At 35.6% G+C, this 13,431-nt stretch overlaps 1 pseudogene; it reads left to right on the top strand.

Annotated features, from left to right (window-relative positions):
* The first annotated feature begins 10,729 nt into the window (after positions 1-10,729).
* Positions 10,730-11,486, top strand: LOC149539838 (histone acetyltransferase of the MYST family 1 pseudogene; annotated as a pseudogene).
* Positions 11,487-13,431: the final 1,945 nt, after the last annotated feature.

Genomic DNA, 13,431 nt, shown 5'->3' with positions numbered 1-13,431 from the left:
ACTTGTTGGGTCTACAAGTTGTGCAGTGTTGTAAGCGGTCTATACTTACAGGTTGCATTTATAGCTTGGTTATGGGTTGTATTTTCCCATTGATCTTTCATTATTGATGCATATTCAGATTGGTGGCTTGGATTTGGGTTGTCTATGCCCTAAGTCACATGATTTTATCTTCATGTAGAAGGGATGAGATGTTGTTACCAGGTACAGTCATGGTAGAGGATTGCGGTTGACTATGCTGACAGGTTGGACATATTGAGAGCCAGATGCTCGGTTCATGGATGTGATCATGGTGTCATGGATTTTGGCATGACATGATTGGTTATACAGGTACATCCTTGATGTTCATTAGCTTGGATTTCTGATTCAGTTATGGTGGTATATCTTCTTGGTTGAGGATCATGGTTATTTGGTTTCTTTTGAGGAGCTCATGATGTGCACTTTGAGTTCTTTGATGGTTTGATGCCTTGGTTGATTCTCATGGTTAGAGGATGGTTTTTCATCATGATGTCATGGATAGCTTGGATACATGGTTTAGTGGGAGCTTGTGACAGTGATGGGGTGACAGTGCAGGATTAGTTTCTGGTTTGGTTTATATCTTCTTGGTTTGGAGAGGATGGATTTTATGATGCCATAGGTGACTTGGTACCACAGTTGAGTGGGAGTTGTTGGCATTGATATATTTATTGAGTGTTTGTAGATGTTGGAGGTTTGTCTTAGATCCTGTTGCTACAAAAGCATCTTTGACATTTGCATGGTGCACTTGTTATCTTCATGGTGTTTGAAGATGGTTAGATCTTGAGGACTCATGGAGTTCTTGGTTATCTTCATGGTATGTGGAGATGTTTCTTCCTGGTATGTGGCGATGGTTTTCTTCATGGTGTGTGGAGATGGTTGCATCTTGAGGACTCACAGGGTTCTTGGAAAAGGTGTGGTTTATGCTTTTATTTGGCATATTATCCTTGGTATGAGGATGGTTTTATTATTATGTCATGGTATACTCTTGATATGCATTTAGAGTTGTGACATGTTATAGTATGTTCATATGGAGCATGTTGTCTCTTTAGTTGAGATGGTAAGATCATGTTGTCATGTTTATGTTCCTGAGGCCATGGTTGGAACTTTGACATTGATCTTGGTTTAGTTTCTTGGTATTGAGTACACTGATCATAAGATGAATACTTCATGATATTGCTATGTTGCATTTGGAGTTGGCATGAATTGATTGGTTATAGGTGCTCATGGATACTTAGAGACGATGGTGACGCTGATTTCTCTTGGATTAAAGAAGTATTTGTTGAGATGGTTGATAGTTTCAGCAGGAAGTCCGAGGGGCAGTCACCTGATATGGACTTGAGAGGAGATTGTTCTTAGATGAGTCTTGGTTGGAGACTTGGGTATCTTGATGAGCATTCTCATTCCCCACTCTTGGTCTACTCGGCGGTTTGCTACTTGAAAGGTATAGCCCATTGTTTCTCTCAGTTGCATTATATTTATGCTTGTCTTTCATGGATATGGATCTTGAGCTATGGTACATGAGTTAGTTCTGGAGGGTTCATTTGAGAGATGGTTAAGCATTGGTTATCTCCATGTGCATATGTTGTTATGCTGGTTGATTTTTGGAGATGGTTTTATATTGGGCATTTTCTTTGGATTAGGAATGGTTATTCCTTGGTTTAGGAATGGGTTTATTGAGTTTGATCTTCTTGTGAGAGGCTTACATCCATGATTAGTTATATGGTATGGTTTGGGTGTTGTTGAGGCTTCTTGTTGGGGTTTTATGGAGGAGATCATACTTGCACAGTTTACATCTAGAGGTGTGTGTAGAAGGACATGATACAAGTTATGATTTGCATGGTTTCTTTGGTCTTGGTTATCTTCCTGGATGTTCAGTTTTGATTACATTGGATTTGAGATTGGTTGGAGATTGTGATCACTGGTTTGTGCTCATGTATGTCATGTGAGAGATGACATGGTTATTTCTTTATCTCTTTCCTTTGTTGGTTGTGGAGAATTTGAGAGACTATTGGAGACTTGTTATGAGAGTTATTCTTGCAGGATATTGGATTATGTATTATGGATGTCCTTGATACTACATGGATTCACTTATTTGAGATGTTGTGAGTGGATTGGTTATAGATTTGACATTATCTTTTGCAGTGGGAGCTTCTTGGTATATATGTGGAAAGTATTGCTCTTGAGGCTTATGATTGTAGGTTGCAGATTGGATATGTCGGTGATATGAGATTCACTTGTTATACCTTTGAGGTATGGATAGTTGGATGGGTTTGGCACTTTGTTGTGGGTGCTATTTCAGCTATGGATATTTTGACAACTATGGATACATGTGATTACCTTTGGATCAGGTTATTTGTGCTTGGAATTTTAGTTGGTACAGAATTTTATGATCTTCTAATGTGACAGGTTGGGTGGCTTTCTCTTTGGATGGCTTCTATGTATGTCCAGTGGGAGTGGCATAATAGGAGGTGAGATCATTCATGTCTGAGATGCTGGATACTTTGATTTTGTTGCGGGTACTAGGATGGAGCACTTGGTGTATTTTGATCCATGATGGTGGATGTGCTAGGAGGGATTGTTCCTTTGTTCATTTATGTGGCTATAGTTTGACCCTATGCAATGTATACAACAAGTGGGAGATTGTTGAGATAATGGGTGTTGCACACATTGCATAATATTGTTATTTTATTATTTTATCATGTAATGTTCCACCTAGATGGACGTGCAACATGTAAAGATTCTCATGGAATATTCTTGATGAATTGTATTGTAACATTGTAAAAATATTTTATGTAATTATTTAATATTGGGGAAAAGAATTAAATGCCCAATATTAAATGTGGGGTCAGTGGGTTAGGTAGCACATGGTTTTAGCACATGGTTTATGTAATACCACTTAGTGGTTTTGTGGGACTTGCTACTATATAAGCAGCCACAATGGTAGTTGTTGTAGAGATAGTGAGTGACAAGGAGAAGAAAAAAGGCAAGAGTCGAGCGGGACAAGGCTTGACAGGTTAGCCAAGGGAGGATTTGTGAAAGTTGAAAGCATGGCATAGGATGTGTGGATTCATGTGTGTTCACATAGTTTGCTCAGTTGTGGCTATGGCCATGAAGGCTTCCATGGTTGTATGGCAATGGTATTTTTTGCTGAATAATACATGGTGATGGATGCTTTTGGAGGCTGGGTTTTTCCCTCAATGAGTGTTTCCCAGGGTATATCTTGTGTCACAATTTTGTGGGTATGTTGTCTATTCTCTTGCATGTGGATTTTAATTCTATATTTATTTCAGATCTATTATGGGTTATGTGGAAACGGTTATATTCTTTGTTGCCAAGTTTCCTTACAGGTAGAGGTCAAACCTATCCTCATCATAAAAAATGAAGTAGAATCCAAATCAAGGATACCCTCCATTCACTTAAATTAGTGGTTCCTTCTGGATGTTATGAATGTCCACAATCCCCTTGAATGGCATGAAATCACATGGTTCCTCCTAGCCAACAATGTGGATGACAATGAAGTTGAGGTCCACTCTTCTTCTAATGAAGAGTAGTAGAAATTAGTAGCTAATTTTCTACTTTTTGTTACCCTCAATAAAACAATATCTCTTAGAATCTAATATCATCTTTTAAAAATTGTTTAGCAACTTAATATGACTCCTTACTCCTTAATGCTAAATTATATGTTAATATTGGATATCTTGGTTTTATGTGCATGTTTCAGTTTATAAGTTTAATTTTGATGATCACCCATTATGCTAATCTGATTTTGGATTTCTATCATTTTATGGGTTGGTAGCAACTGTTGCCTTTTCCTAACTTTATTTGGCATCATATTGGTAAGCCTATGGATGGATTTGATTGAAGCCCATATGTCTCATTTTCATTTATTCAAATAAAGTAGTGAGTAATTTTCTTCTCCTTAGACTATGGTCTCTTATATATGGTTGATTGTGTATTCTCTCCTCAAATTGTGGTCAGTTGTGAGGAGGAAGGTGCAGTAGTAATGCCTTTTAATTTATGTTTTATATTTTGGTTTCATCATTATCTATGGGTGAAATATGTCACTCTCTCAACTTTTGCTAAAATGATATCTTGGTTAATATAGATTAATTCATACCCCCGACTACCAGGGTCACAACTAGGTTGAGTTTTGCTGAAAAAATTTAACAACTTAAGCCCCTTGAATTATGGAGGTCATGACTCTATCTACTTTATTTATTTATTCTATGTTGAAAATGCTATAAAATTAGCTCAAAAGTGACTACTATGTTGGAAAATATGTTCCCTTGTTTTTTAATATGTAGACCCAATTGTTAATCTCACTATGGTTTTGACATTGTAGTGACAAAAAACTTAGTCATCATCTATCATAGTCAGTTGGTCATCAATGTGACCAAGCTACTATTTAGGCTGAGTGCATAGTGTGTGTTGAGTGAACAAAGTGAGCCAAGTGAACAAAGCATGCCGAGCATAAGTCTCCAGATAATACATACCAAGTGATATGACGGTTAGTGTCGAGCACTAATAGGTGTCAAGTAGTCAGTATGCGTCGAGTCACTCAAATGTTGAACACACAATGTGTGTCAAATAGTTAGTGCATGTCGAGTGATTTAGAAGCCAAGCAAATAGCACAACAGTACAATTAAGGTCGAACATCAAAAGCCTACTGATGTCGACTAACCCATCAATGACCTAGATGTTAGTAATGACACAAACTTCTATGTAAACTATTTTTGGCCAACATAATCTCAAAATTTTGATATGAAGAGATAAGGATCAAGTCATGTCACACATCCCTATGTAATCCATGCAACCAATTAGAAAAAGGAAAGCAGTAGACATCAATATAAATCAACCAGATCCATTGATTTTAACCTAAGATCATCTCTAGATGGTTGCTTAAAGAGGTAAAACCTAAGGGGGAGTATATGTATGAAGGAGGATATTAAGGAGAGTATCTTGTGCAAAAGAGGCATGGAGAAGATGGATAGTTAAATGAGAAGCGGAGAAGAATCAATTAAGAAGAATAGATTTGTTGTGAAGTCAAGCAGTGAAAGATTAGAGAAGACATATTAGATTGAGAGGATCAAGATATAGACTGTAAAGAGGAGATCTAACATCTAGCAAAAAGGTTCTAACCGAAGGATCAGGTACTAAATCATTTTAAAAGGTGATACAAGATAAACCTCTTAATAGAGTAGTCCTGACAGACTTTTGTAAAACTCCTAATAGAGTGCTTCCTTAATTGTGAGTTTAAATCCTTTAGTTAAGGTGACAGCTAGCAGTCTTTGTAAGCCTTTGACAGGGCAGACCTCTCATAGGGTAGATCATATATTATGATCAAAACTTTGTAGCCATAATTGGCCACACTTTATTGCTGCAATAGTGAAGAGTTATGAGTGTCATCCCCACCCCAATTTTACCTTCTCCTTGGAGGGTTTCTTGGTAACCAAAATCTTTTGTATTATGTGTTGATTTACATTATGCTATGGATGTGATGCATGCTTACATATTTTAGTTGACGTAATAAGTTATGAGATAGATAATGGTGAAATGTTTTAGTGGTAAAAGTTTTAAGTGTTGATTCACCTCCTCCCCCACCCCTCCCTCTTAGAACTTACTTTCCCATTGTTATTTCCAACACCAACTACCTCAAATTCTTATTTTCCTTTCTCATCAGACCCCTCCTCCCTTCTACATTTCTCCTTTTGATTGGCAAGTCCATATCTTGTGGACTTTCCTTTTCATAGCATTGATTCCTCTTTAATGGATATCCCTACTGTGGATGAGGACTTATGTAGTTTATTATGAATTTTATGATCATTATCTATTTGGGTTTATATGGTCCTATTATTATCAGAATGATGGTTGAAATTGATGCTTTTCTCTAAAAAGTTATTTGAATTCTTTAGCCCGAATATTTATACATAAGGGATCCTACTCCCCATTTCCCTTCTCTGTCCTAATTCCATCCCATTTCTTAAATTCAAGGCCCCGGTGAACATGTGGAATTATTTACAGAACTGTAAGAAAGAAAAAATGTATTTTTACTCCCCCTATGACTTCCATCTAGTTATAGAGTAGAATTTATGGGCTTCTTTCCTCATGCCCTAGAAGTATCTTGATGAGTCATTTTGTCACATTTTCAAATATCACTGATGCAGAGATAAATTCAACGGAAGTAATATCAAAAAGGAACCAGCACCAACAAGAAATATATATTGAAATTTCTTCTTAATTAATTCTTCAAATGAATAGTAAATACATTTTCTCTCCTAAAGATTTCTTCTCCCATAATTTCATATTCCAAAGACTTGCCCTTCAACCTAAACTTAAACCTAAAACTCTATTTAATCTTGCTAAGACGATCTACAAAAAATTCTAGATTATTACAAAATAGGAAAAACAGTCTATAAAATACTCTAGATTGATATAGAATGGGCAAGAATGATCCCACAATGAACTATACAAATCCCAAGAAAAGATCGTATCGTAATGACAAAATTGGAATAAATTTCTCAAGTCGGCACGTGCATAATACTTGACCTAAATACTTTATGTGGGTGCTCCTGCACCATACTCCTAGGGACAATAGAATACAAGTCCCTTGGATTGGCCTTCCTCTTTTGTGCCTTCCAATTCTTTGGTATTTTTTGTTTGTACTCTTGACCAGTAGCCAAATCAACTATCATATGTACATAAACATTTTCCATATTTAGATGGAACTCCTGCAAACTTACCATGAATGGATTAGATGGAACCTTATTGAATATGACTTCACCAATTTGGGTTACTATAGGAATTGTTGTGTCCTTTGATGTGATGTCTTTATGCTGCAATATCTTCATGCTTGGGGACAAATTCATCACTATTGGAGCCTCCTCTATCCTCTTAGCTTCATCACAAGTCTTCTTCCTTGTTGTTAGTATCCTTTTGATAGGCTAGACCGCCTTCTTTCTTAACTTCAAATTCCATTTCTTTGTTGCATTAAGAACCATCACATCCAACTCTTTATGAATAGTTTCATCACAATGCTTATTAACCATTTCAACCTCTTTTCTATCTTCAAGAACTTATGTATCATAAGTTTCATCAAAAACATGTTGTTGCTCACCTTGTATATTTGCTTCACTATGTTCATTTGGTATGTCAGCATCGATCTATCCATCTAGTATATCAACATCAATGTGATCGAGTTGTTCTTTCAACGAACAACTCTTCTCTTCCAATGTCTCAGTACAGGCTTCTGTAATTTGAATTGGTTGATGCTCTGGATCTTTATTTTCTTTTTCCATATTTTTTTGCAATTCCTCTTTTAGTTGCACTAAATTTTCTTCGTGCTTTCTCAATTCCTACATTAGGAATTTCATTCGTTCTTTCATCTCTTGATCTATTATGGCTTCCTCTTCTCTTTTCTTCCTTTTCTCTACCACTTTTTTCCTTGCTTCTTCCTTCTTCTTGTTCTGAAAATCCCAATATGAAACCCATGCATCGAATAGTATCTTTTGATCATGAGATAAATCTCCTCTTGTGACCATTGTCTCCTATCTAGGTTCTCTCCACTCAACCTAGTCTTTTGGCCACACTTACAAGTTATTTCCTCAACCTGTCACAAAATCCAATTCACCATAGAAGCTAAAAGATTTCCCCAAGCTTGTCCCAAGCTTTTTCCAAGCACCTTAGGATCTTTCCCCAAGCTCTGATACCAATCACCCTTCTCCATGGGGTTCCATTTTCCTCCCTTAGAAAGCTCTATTGTGTCTATATTTAATCATGAGGGTATTTCCCTACTCACATTGCCTTATCTTTATGCATGAATTATGATTCATCTTGATTTTTATTGTGATTATGTGAAATAAATAGATGGAAAATGGACTCCCCTATGTCAAATTAAGTCTTCTCATAGATTAATAGATGGGGAATGGACATTCAGATAAGCTCTAGTTAATTAAAAATGGACACATGTGTGATGAAGTCTTCTCATGTAATCCCTTCTGATGTTTTTTCCTAGTGATTTTTTTTGGAATAACTTGTATGGTATGGTAAGCTTTAAATATCTTTTTCTTGATCTCTGGTGAATAAGGCATGGGGATACAAACTCTTGTATATGTATCTTCTTTAGATATTGATTTGCCTACTCCTTACTCCTAATTTCCCTACCTATAGAAGAACCTATTGGTTGTGAATATTTGATAAGGATATGGGGCACATAGGAGCCTAACATCTCTTGTACATGGTGCAAATGGTTATTCTCTTATAACTCTGCTCAAACACCTCTCTAGTATGGAGCTCATTTATGGCTTATGGGTTTTTTTTTCTAGTATCACCATTAGTTTGGAACTATAGACTCCCACATTTTTTACCAAAATGGAAAACAAGCATCTTCTCCAAAATGGAAACATTATTTTGGGTCTTAAAGCTGACTAGGCATTTTCCAATGTGATATCCCTCTTCGTTACACCTCTTTGTAGCACCATTAATATATCATTAGCATTTATCTTTGAACATGTCTAGCATTATATGGATTATTTATTGAAGAGTTATTTATGTATGATTATTTATGTATCTTAATATATCTTAGTATCTTAATATGAATTTCAAAATCTACAAAAGAAAAAACTTATCAAAAACTTACTTTAGAATTTCAATCATTAAAAGATATGAACATGAAAATAAAAATAATTATTAACACATAAAACACAAGATATATGTGGAAACCCCTACAAAGAGAAAAACTATGAAGAATATTATTCTCATATTTATGAAAGCCACTTATAGTAGATTAAAAAAAGGATCAATGTCAAAGATCTCACTACCCAAATAAGGATCACTATCAGAGGGCTCACTACCTAAATGAAGGATAAGAGAGAATAGATCCACCATTGATATAAAAATAAAACATAGTTGAAAGGTATATAGTGTTTTTTTGGCTTCAAAACACACACACCCCATTTATACTACTTGTCCTAATGGGAACCACCCTTTTTCTTTTGGTCTTTTTAGTGGTTTTGATTCCTCAGGTTGAACTTCATTAGGTATTTGGTGAGTCAAATCATGGGCCAAGGTAGGCTCCCAATAGTTGGGTTTCAATTAAGGATCCTTCTTGGTCCCCCCTTCCCCTTCTTTTCTTCTCTTTTTCCTATGTTAGTCTTAAGTACTCTCAAGGAATGTATTTTCTCCCTTTGAAAATTTCAAAGTTGTGGAGATCCTAGGAACTTTAAAACACCAATAATTTTGAAGGCCCAAAAACTCATAGCCTTGTCCGTGGAGGTTTCATAGTTTTGTATTTTTGTATTCTGAAACCTCGAAGCCCAATGATAAATACTAATGTTGTTGCATTTGGGGGGACATAAAAGGGTATTTTTCTGGTCTTTTTCATCATTCTATATTCTTCATCCTCTAAGATCTAGCTTTAGGAAATCTTGGAGACCACACACAAAGATGTTTTCTTGTGATGATATTGCAACTACCACTCTTATTCAAACATATTCATTGATTTCTTGAGCTCCATCATAGACTCCCCCCTCCCCCACCCCACCCCACCCAACCCACTTTTTCTTCCCCGTCTAGGTAGGGTTTCTTATTTTCTTCTTTTTTCATGGTTTCTTCTCATTTTTGTCTCAACTTCCTTATTTCTTTAGTTTCTAGGGTTTTTGATAAGTTTTTTCTTTTTTATATTTTGTTACCTCCTAGATTTTTATTCATATTTTGGTTAGTGGTAGGACTTTCTATCTTATTTTTATTTTAGGGTTCATTTTCAATCAATCCCTAGTTTTACAATGTGAAACTTTGAGCTACTAAACCATGTTAAGGTCTGTTAAAATATTATGATTTGTTGTCATAGTTTAACACTCTAACACTCTAAAGAGAATAGTGATCTTGATCCCACATAAGGTGCAACTAACCAAATCTACACATGAAAACTTTGTGGTTGTTGGAGTTTTGCTCTTTGATGTTAATATTTGTGGCCTTTACAACAAAGATCAACAAAAAATAATTAAATATTCAAAAGTAAGCCAAGGGTGGCTACATATTTAATGGAAATATAATAATAATATGATATATATTATTTTATTATATGATAATTCAATTAAGTGGGAAGGCATAATTGGCCCCATTTTAAGTGTCATGTCTTTTGGAAGACACATATCTTATATATATAATGTGTTGGGTGGTGAATGATGAACACACCAAAACATAATGTGCAAGTAATTATTCACCACTATTGCAATATATCTCTTCTATGCTCTAAAATCTGAAAAATAAACATGGTATCAGAGTGGGTTCCTTCGTGGGAAGCTTAACCACTTGAAGGTAGATCCATTTAGATTCATGGGCAAGAATGAACAATCACATGCAATCAAATCTAATATTAGGTGTTATGTTTCTCTTAACACATGGTTTGATTCTTATCATACGAAGAGCAAATAAGGAGGTTCTCAAAGTTGATGTAGCTTCCACAACAATGATAACTTTGTCGTCTGTATGTGTCCATTAATTGGAAGTCTCTTCTTTGAAGCAATACGAAAGATTGTAGAGTTAACCTTTGTCATAAATTCTCTCGATGCAAACCAAGCAATTGAGAAAGGATACAATGATCTATATAAGTTGATAATGGTTGCACTCTCAAATTTCTCTTAGATCGTGAAAGCTAAAGATCATGAATAACACAAGGGGTGTCCCAAATATAGCGAGAAAATTTTGATTACAAATCATGGATTCTCTGCAAGAAGATAATAAATAGTGCAATCATCATGGCAGATGACAATGAAAATGCCCTTTATGTATCTATGTCTAATGGCAAAGTGACTATGAAGGAAGAGTGGAATAGCAACATTACGTACGTGTCTCCTCTACCCATGCTCTTGATTACCTTGTCAATCATTGTGAAATAGGAATCCTCAAATGAGTGCAAGTGAAAAGTAGGGTTTGATCTCCCATTGGATGTCAGCACTCATGTACTTTGCAAATGGCGTGATGATAAATTTCTCTCGGTGAAGATCATCGAGTGTTGCAAGCTTCCCAATGGAGTGTCAAGTGACTATGAATATTATCTTCACTACACAGAATTCAATCGACGACTTGATAAGTGGGTTAAGCTAGAACAACTCAAATTGGATTTTGTTGAGACAGATGTGGATGAGAAGAATGAAGAGAAGGTATCAAGCTTGAAAATGACCTATCACCAGAAAAGGAAGATCGATGAAACTCATGTGGAGGGTCATGATGAGCTTGATGCTACTAGTCTTCGCAAGCATGAAGAATTCACAAAAGTGAAAAATATAGTAAAGATAGAACTCAAAAAATATGAGATTGAGACATGGTACTTCTCACGTTTTCCAATAGAGTAAAATGATTCTGAGAAGTTGTATTTCTATAAAAAATTCCTCAATTTTATGAAACGAAAAGAGAAACTTCAAAGGCATATGGAAAATAATGCAACAAATTATGAGACAGGGATGTTGCTTTGATGTTACATTTTTAGAGGGAGATGTTTAGCCTTAGAGGGAGTATTTCAATCATTTTACACTTGTTTTTAATAAGTTTCTTTTATGCGATATGACTCTTGTCAAAAATGATTCTTAGGTGTGATTGTATTTCTTTTTGAGTGACTTCCATTAATATTTGAAATTCATTACAATATTCTCCCGCTACACCTTGAGAGCTTCCTTACAAGAGATTACATACAAAGAGCTTCTACTTGAAGAGCTTCACTTGAAGAGCTTCTATTTCTCCAACTTCCATTAGAAGAGCTTCCATTTCTTGAACTTGATTACAAATGATAATAAGCCTTGCTTAAATAGGCACTTCTAACCCAAGACATTACAAACACAACCAATGTGGGATAAAAGGTAAATACAACTACCTTTAAATAAATATTAAATTCCCACCCCAAATACAACTAAGCACCCAACAAATATTAAATACATGATTCAAGAAACTTTTCAGAAACTTCTATATTGCCACCTATACACCTCGATTAATGGAATGACAACTATTTTTATTATTTTTCTTTTTATGCCACCTATGCACCTTGAAAATAGAAATTCCTCTTTTCTCCTTTTTCCCTTATTTTATTTTTAAATTATTTTTCCTTCTATTTTCGTCACTTTCTCTCTCCTCCACAAAAAAAAAAAAAAATTCTCCTCTTTTTTTTTTTCTTTTTTTTTTTTTTTTTAAATTTAATTTTCCCATACAAGATGCTCCTGCATCAGACTCCCTTAGTAGATAGAAAAGTGTGTCCCACACTTTGACGCCAAAAGAAAGATATACCACCATCTTCATCTTCACCACAAGCTTCCACCTCAATAGGGACAAGAAAACCAACATGCAAATCTTCCACATTTTTTTTTCATTTGCTAATGCATGATGCTCCTGCATCCGACTCCCATGGTAGGAAAAAAATTGTGAATATGGATTCACAAAATGAAGTAGCCACTGTTGACAGATTTTTTTTCTCTTCCTCCAACACATAGCTGGAACAAGTATCTGGTGCCGATATATTTCCTTCTTTCTTTGTTTCCAACACCTAGTTGGAACAAGTGTTTGTTGCTGAAATTTCTCCTTTGCAATGAACTTTGTCCAAGTATAAATCTCATCCTCATCCAATCTTGTTGAATTACTCACACCTGTAATAAACCTAGCAACACCATACCAATCTTCCTTTGCATACCATACATCACGAACAAGATCCTCATGCAAACCATCATTAATATCTTTTAAACTCATATCAAAGACAACATCTCATGATTCATAAGAATTTACCTGTTTGACATCTTCATCTTTTCTTGCCTCTTTTATGTCGTCAAAAATGCATGTAACTACTCCACTTGCTTGATCTCCAACTAAGGCACTATACTCTTCTTCCATTGTTTTAGTCTTCCAATCACCTTCATCTACTTTTGGCATACAAATCTGGTTATCTTCATGCTCTTCCTCTTCTCTTTCATCTACTTCAACTTCTGGCTCACAAATAATTTTCTCTTCATCCGCTTACTCTTCCACTGGATCATCTTCCTTTTCCACATCCAAGGAATTATCAACATCTCTTTTCTGGTGACATGCTCTTCATTTTTGCAACTCAGCTTCTAATTCATTCACTTGCTTTTGCAAATCAACTAGCAATGATTGTTGATTTCTTGCTCTAAATTTCTCAAGTCGAGGAATCCTTAGAATCCATCCAATCACAAAAGTCATCTTCTTCTTTCTCTTCTCCATAATCAAGTCTTTAGAAGAAAAATCTAGTGTAACATAAGAACCTCGTGCAAACTACCTCACAGTCAGCGCTCTATCCACACAATCAAAAACTTCTTCACAAACTTCACCGAACTCAAGGTCCTGGTGCAAACTGCCTCACGTTCGGCGATCTATCTGCACGCTCAAGAACTCTTGCTCTGATACCACTAATGAAGGGCC

Source organism: Cupressus sempervirens, chromosome 9 (assembly GCF_028749045.1).
Source record: "Cupressus sempervirens isolate cs-2001-9-10 chromosome 9, ASM2874904v1, whole genome shotgun sequence".
Taxonomy (NCBI): Eukaryota; Viridiplantae; Streptophyta; class Pinopsida; order Cupressales; family Cupressaceae; genus Cupressus; species Cupressus sempervirens.
Note: the sequence above shows the minus strand (reverse complement) of the source record. Positions and strands in the feature narration are given on the sequence as shown.